The sequence below is a fragment of the Formica exsecta genome, unplaced genomic scaffold (genome assembly GCF_003651465.1).
Source record: "Formica exsecta isolate Colony F162 unplaced genomic scaffold, ASM365146v1 scaffold727, whole genome shotgun sequence".
Lineage (NCBI taxonomy): Eukaryota > Metazoa > Arthropoda > Insecta > Hymenoptera > Formicidae > Formica > Formica exsecta.
The window spans coordinates 31,174-38,997 of NW_021853492.1; positions in this window are offsets into that span (position 1 = coordinate 31,174).

The window sequence follows — 7,824 nt, forward strand, 5'->3', positions numbered from 1 at the left end:
ACTCAGTTGTTAAAAACAAATATACGATTTCTCCGCAGAGGGTCCGCCTTATATCTCCGCTTGACCGCTTTCTACTTCCAGGTTGGCTCACTCGACCTTCGCCGCATAGCGGCGCGGTCGGAACCACGCGCGGACACGCGAGCGCGTTGGCCGCCAAGTTGCGGATCGCGCTACTGTATCGCGTATTGTGCTTAATGTGACGACCTACGGCAGCCACAATATCCATTCGATTATTCGTGTTTATTTGGATTGACAACAATATGGATTAGAATGTAATGATTTCAGATTGGAAATAATCCGCAAAAACGATATTAAAGCCGATTATAGTTCGTTCGGAATTAAAATCGACTACCTTTTAATCCGGGCGCGGATTGAACCGATTAAAACCAATTAAAACGGATTATGTTTCAATCGGTTTTAATCGATCATTTTCGGCAGGGATAACCACACGGATAGGCCTCATTGTCAATTAAGTTTTTTCTAAATAGACTCTGGTTGAGATTATAGTGGTTGGCACGAATACGCGAAACTGTAACGATGGCTTCTCTAGTTAAACTAGTACGATAGTACCATGGCTTACTGTGTTTTTGGTAGATTTTCTCAAAGAACGCGGTACCCTTAAACTTTGCCTTTATACTCTAGATATTTATCAAAATCAAATTCTAACTTTTCCTTAGGGACAGAAAAGAAATCCGAGTAAGGAACCTTAAAATTACTAATTATACCTTCTTTAATTGCTCGTCGTGTAAGTTCATCGGCCTTATCATTATCATGAATCCCTTTATGCGACCAAATAAACTGAATGCGGATATTTAACTCGCACGCCGCTTCAAGTTTGGCCTTTATAAGTGGGATTAGATAATTACTTTGATTTAGAGTGTGTTCCTGAAGCGCTTTGAGTACACTCATTGAGTCTGAAATAATAGTCGCCGTCGGGGCATTGAGGTCTAGTATGCGTAGCACAGCGTTGTATATTGCCCAAGCTTCCGCTGAGAAGATGGAGGCGTAGGGTGAGATTTTGTGCATCAACTGAGTCTGTTTAATAAATAACCCGAGAAATGTCTGGTTTCGGGGGTGTCGGGCAGAACAGTCAATGAGTCACACACACAAAGAAATATGAGCCGCACTTCACAATTCTTCTAGCGATGATATCTCGCTTTATTCTAATAATTACACTAAATCTTATTAGTCTAGGATCTTATGCAATAATTCTATAGTTTGTAATTGAGAACGACCGCGAAATCCGCCGAGGAATTCGAGAGAGGTTGCAAGAGAATGTTACGTCGCTTTACGACGTACCGCGTGCTTCGTACGATAACTGCGTACAAGTCCCCGGTGTCCCGAGAAGGGATAGCGCACACTTCACGCGCGTATGATTCTTAAATTTGATGCTGTTAATTTCTTCCGGGAGAGAATGGCCGTTTGATACAACCGAATTAGAGTTCACTTGATCAGATCCACGAGAATCTAAACCGAATATTCAGAGGGCGAAAACTGTTCTAAAGGCAACGTGCGTCACGATAGACCGGTACTCACAGAATGATCGAGGATTTCCGGAAAGGTCGATATCGACGCAGGAGCGCGGATAAGGTCCTGAGAGCGTGCTTATGATTGGGTGATAACATTGCGCGAGACTAGTTAGATTGATAGGACAGGCTGCGGGATTGGGTCACGGCCGCGTACAAGAGAAAAAAGGAAGAGACAGAAAATGCTAGAGAGAAGGACTAGAGTAAGTGATATGCCGGTGCAAAGATTGAGAAAAGGGAGCGATATTTCCTGAACAGAGTCCTACCCAAGCAGAACAGAAAATCACAATAATATCAAATGACATCAAGATGACATCAAAATGACATCAAAATGACATCGAAATGACATCATAATGATTTTCGATAGTCATTATGATGTCATTTTGATATTATTATGATTTTTTGTTCTGCTTGGGCTATGTATAGAGGAGTAGCAGGCGGATCCCACGTATGTGCCATTTTTGATTTTGGACCCGTCCGTGTGAAAAGTAATCGTTCCTTCAATGACCAAAAGCCTGCATGAAAAGATTTTGTGCATATTGCTTAGGAAATTGTTCCAATTTATCTAGAAAGTCTTGTTGAGGATATATTATTTCAGGAGAGAGATAAGTGGAATGATACGAATGTTGAAATTGGGGAAGGGTAATAGAATTGTATATAATCTGCCTGTGAAGGGCTATTTGCCGAAATAAGTTGACCGCTGCAAAATTGGACGACAGATATTCGTAATTTCTAGGGTTACTAATAATAGCATCTGATAGTTTTTCCAGGCTATTTACCATCGGGTGATTAGTGATCGATAAAGCTTTGATGAAAAGTTTTGAGATAAGGTAGCGGAAACGATACGCAAAGGGAGGCTCTTTGGCCTCAGCAAATATGATATTGATTGGGGTAGAGATACGATATCCGAGGCTAAGACGCACCGTTTTGTTTTGAATGAGTTTTAGCTTGTGGAAGCGAGTCGAGCTCTTAAGGCCGATAAATATCTGACAGGCATATTCAATGGAACTTCTTAGTAAAGATCGATAGACCGTGAGTAAGAGCTGTGGATGCAAACCCCGCTATTATCGTCATTATCGCGAGTCGGATTTAAATTTTCATTACGACGAGTTCTAGGGGGCCTTCTCAGAGCTTCAAGCCCGGTCTACAATGAGTCGTTAGTCGTTAGTCGCAAGCAAATTGACCAACCATAGTCGATTATTCTTAGAATATTCTTGGAATAATAGACTGTGGATCAAAGTACGACGAGGGGGGGGGGAGGGTTTCCGTAGGCGTCCTGGTTGGATAAGGACGAAAGTATCTCGTAAGGGTTATGATCGTTAAATGACAGGGGCGCGACCATTTGTGTTCTACCATAGGAGGTTGTGACAGGATAGTAACTCGCATGGTTCGAACGCTCATACAGCACTGAAGCTTGCAACAACATTGCTGCAACATTGCAATATTGCATATTGCAGTGTAATGTTGCAAAAATATTGCGAAAACATTATTTTACAATATAACTTTAGCAATATTCCGAAAATATTACAAAAAAATATTCGATAATCGCTAGTTTATTCGTTTACCGCTATGCGGCGCATGTTGCGCTATCTATTCCGCATTTAATTTTTAATCACGATGATTATATAAAGTTTACAAAGAGCGGCTAGTAAGATTAAAGATATAATAAATATTTTTATTAGTTTAAGTTGTATGATATGACCCCAACACAGGGGACTCAGACATTGGACTAAAAATTCTTTTAATAGTTTCCATTCTTATATAAAATAAAAAATTTGATAATAATTTTCTAATATGCAAGATACTTTAGATTTTAATAAATAAATTTTGAGATTATATAAAGACAAGAGAGATGTGAAAAAACTCGTTGTATGCGTAAATCCACCATGATTTTTTTGCATTCAGATATCTGAATATTTCGGATACAAAAAGATTGTAAATTTACACAATTGCTAATTCAGTTTTTTCTTATTTCTTTTAGATATTCTCTGTCACTGAAGGAAGTCGAATGTGCACCGAAAAATTTACATTTTATAATTTTGTTATTATAATACAGAAAATCTATGTATACACACTAGATTCTGATTCTTATAGGCCTAATTTCTTATTATTTTTTTCATATGTAAGGATATTATTGTCGATAAATATACATAAAGTATTATTGCATATATTATATTGCTATGTTGCTGCAATATTATATTGCAATAATTCTGTAGGCGGACATTTTATTGTTGCTGCAATATCATAACAACATTGCAGCAATATTTTGTAATGTTTCTGCAATGTTGCAATCTTGCAGAAAAATGTTGCTGCAATGTTGTTACAATCTTGCGGTGCTGTATGGGTCGCGTCCGATCGATTCCCGGCTCCAGGCCCGATGTCATCCGAAGACGAAACACCGCACGCGAAACACAAATTTGCGCAACGTCATCGCTTTTACATTTTATAATTTTGTTATTATAATACAGAAAATCTATGTATACACACTAGATTCTGATTCTTATAGGCCTAATTTCTTATTATTTTTTTCATATGTAAGGATATTATTGTCGATAAATATACATAAAGTATTATTGCATATATTATATTGCTATGTTGCTGCAATATTATATTGCAATAATTCTGTAGGCGGACATTTTATTGTTGCTGCAATATCATAACAACATTGCAGCAATATTTTGTAATGTTTCTGCAATGTCGCAATCTTGCCGAAAAATGTTGCTGCAATGTTGTTACAATTTTGCGGTGCTGTATGGGCGATAAGGTAGAAAGGGAAATTCACGCTGATGTAACTGCTTATCAATTATGGGTACGGGATCCCTGCTACCGACTCTTGTTTTTGCTTCTAAAATAGATATGTTTTCGACGGAGGCAAGAGTATTAATTTGTTTATGTTTGATATAAGAGGGGCAACTAGGAATGGTAGGAAGGTATTCACCCCCACAGTTACAACAAATGGGAGGTTGGAGGGAACGTGCACATTCTTCGCTAGAATTATGTTTAGCCTCACCGCAGCGCAGACATCTAGATTTTTTCTTACAGCTGGCACTGATGTGCCCAAAGCGATAGCAGTTGTAACATAGCTGCACTCGCGGAATATATGGGTAAACCGGGAGCCTAACTTTAAAAAGAGAGACTACTGATGGTAGTATTTGTCCCGTAAATTTTGCAAGGACCGTTTTGGACGGAACGAACTTGGTCTCACCATCAATTTTAATCGTCCGATTGAGACGTTGTACGAACTCTATTTTTGCCGTTGTTTCCAAGGAGGAGACGAGATCTTCCTCGTCAATTTCCGTTGGTATATAATAATCTAATAATAATCCCTACGCGCATAACCCGATACGTGGGGATATATGCCGCCAGATGCTTATCTTTGAGAATCTGATGATCGACGGTGTTATTGGCGGCCTCAGGTGTAATGAATTTAACAAGAATTTTATTACTACCTATTTTCCTGATGTCGCGGATATATTTTTTTATTAGACCGTTGATAAGCCGGCTTATCATCATAGGATGTAGCGGAGTACCATTGTTAGGATCATCGTGTTGAATGTGTACTATATAGGGGGGGGGAGGTCCTTACGTTGATATTTGTTCTGGTCTTTTTTATTTTTCTTAGGTGGTGGGAGAGAGGCAGCGGCGGCCTTCACAATAGATGCTAGACTTTCGTTATTTGCGCGTTTTTTCTCTCTATCTCGATCCATCGTTTTTACTGGTATAGTTAAGGCTTGCTTTGTTACCGCAACCGATGGACTTGCATGGACATGCGCAAGAGACTCTAAGGAGCGATGGCGGGAGATCGCGAGAGACGGAATTTTCCCGATATCATTCGGGCATGCCGATTTTAGATCGTTCGCATTGACAGGGATACTCGTAGAACTGCCGGTGCTATCCTCAGGAAGACGAACCTCGTCTATAGGGTCGTCTTCGTCATAAAGAATGTTAGATATCGAGGAAATGGAACGAGATCGAACAGAGGGGGGAGGGAGGTCCGAGGGTAACGTTGTTGTTAACTTCGGACTTCTTTTTACCCTTGCGCTTATTTTTACTATTGGGCAAAGTTGAAAATTCAATAACCTTACCTTCTTCTTTGAAAAAATCTTTGTCAATAACTGTTTGATCTTGATCCCCTCGCAGGGGAGATCTCGATCTGGATCTAACCGGCTTTTCGAAAGAAGTACATTCGTCGAGAGGGATGGAGAGACGTCTCTGTCGTTCTTTACCTCCTGGTTCAAAGACGCAGGAGGCCGCGGCCTCCTGCATATTTAGATTATCCACTTCAAAATAAATCGAAATGGAATTATTAGAATCTCTTATTACTTCACAGCCCGATAAAATCAAACGATAAGCAAATTCCGACACACACTACGCAGTCGGGAAGAATAAGGGAAGCACAAAGCACAGAGCACACGTCCGTCGGTGATGCCGGTCGAGGCGCGAATCAATCAAAATTGTCAAAGGATCTGTAGCGGGCATAGACCACTGTCTTACATACAGATCTGGAAACTCAAGCAGTGGGGGAAGAGTCGCTTATTGCAGCCATTGTTAATTTACTTACTGGCCGTTAAGGTCGTTGCGATCGGGTTTCCCAGCGTGGCGCTGTTGGGTAGGGGGTGTTAGAGCCCCTCTAAGGCTGCGTTTGGAAACATCACCCGTGTGCACACGAGCGTCGTTCTATCTTTGTTATTTACTAAAAGTTGAACAAAGATAAAACGATACTCGGGTGCTGTTTCCAAACGTACCGTAACAGAGTCTGGTCATACGATAGCAATTTTTGATTAATCCGTCATTTTTTGGCAACTCCCGCTAATATTTGAATGGAAATGGTAATAACAGTAAATTGTCGCAATGGAAATTGAAAATATACATGGTAAAAACAATACAAACATAAGAATTTTCACTGTACAGAAAACGTGTGAAGAGTCAACAGTTTAAATAAGAAAATAAAAGGAGACAAAAAAAGGAAGAACGAAAATATTACAACAATAGTAATTTATTGTATTAAAACATTTATATAAAAAAAAAACACTGTAGAATATATAATAAACTATATAATAATATAGAAATATAGAATATGTAATAACAGACAAAACATTTTTATTAGTTTCATAAATAATTGGAAAAACAAAACATATTAAGGCACATTAGGAAAAGATATTATGCATAGTCATCCCTGCAGAAAATGGTCGATTAAAACGGATTTAAAAAAATGTAATCCGAATCGATCGGGATTAAATAAAGGCAAACGCTCGGTCTAGATATACTATGTCTATGCGTACTACCTTTGTCTTTTTCATGCGTGTGAGAGTAATATACATGTACGCACTAACATTATTGCAGTATCTTTTCTTTCTCGATCATACGCTCTGTCTCTTTCTAATCGCTCACTCGCTATGTGCTACTTATCGCTTAGCTTCATGCTCCTCGCATATTCACTTACGCGTTCACTCGCGGTTTTCTCTCTTTCTCTCTCTCTCCCTCTCTCTCTGCTCGTTCTTTATTGTATTCTTTCTTTCCCATTATTATATTCTCTTATTTATTCGACTTTTATTCTTTTTATTCTCGTCTTCCTACATATTCGCTCGCGAGGCTCGCTTTATCTATAATCTCTCGCGTTATATGTCGTAACTGTAAAGTTTTTGTTTTTCGCGCTTATTGATCCGAAAATAATTACAATGAATTAATGATATTTTACCGATTAAAATGATACCAAACACGATATAAATCGGATAATTTTTAATCAATTATATAATTAAAATTATGATTACTTATTTCATTAAAAATAATCCGATTTATGTCATATTTAGTGTCATTTTAATCGCAAAAATGTAATTAATCCATTACAATTATTTTCACATATATAAAATGCGAAATACAGAGATTTTATTTTATATAATAAGATGACATATACACGTCAAAGATTACAGAGAAAGGGAGCCTGGCGAGCGAGACTTCGGAACACTTTGATGTTTGTCATCTCGCTTGCTCCTTCATTATTTCTTGCTCTTGCTTTTGTCGATTCTATAGCATCGGGGATCTTTCCTTATGTACAAAACATAAACATTTTATAAAATAAAAACTGAAACTTACATCTTGGATGTTATTATCTGTAAACGCCGACATTGTTACATCGCCGAAGCATCACCAAACCGAACTCTACGATACGTAAGCTGTACAAATAAATCTTTTTGCACGGAATCTCTGCCTCGTGTTTCTCGACACTCAGAGTCCCAACTCCTAAGACGAACCAAACCCTTGGATCATCCTCAAAATTCCCGTTGTACCCGGAGAGGCA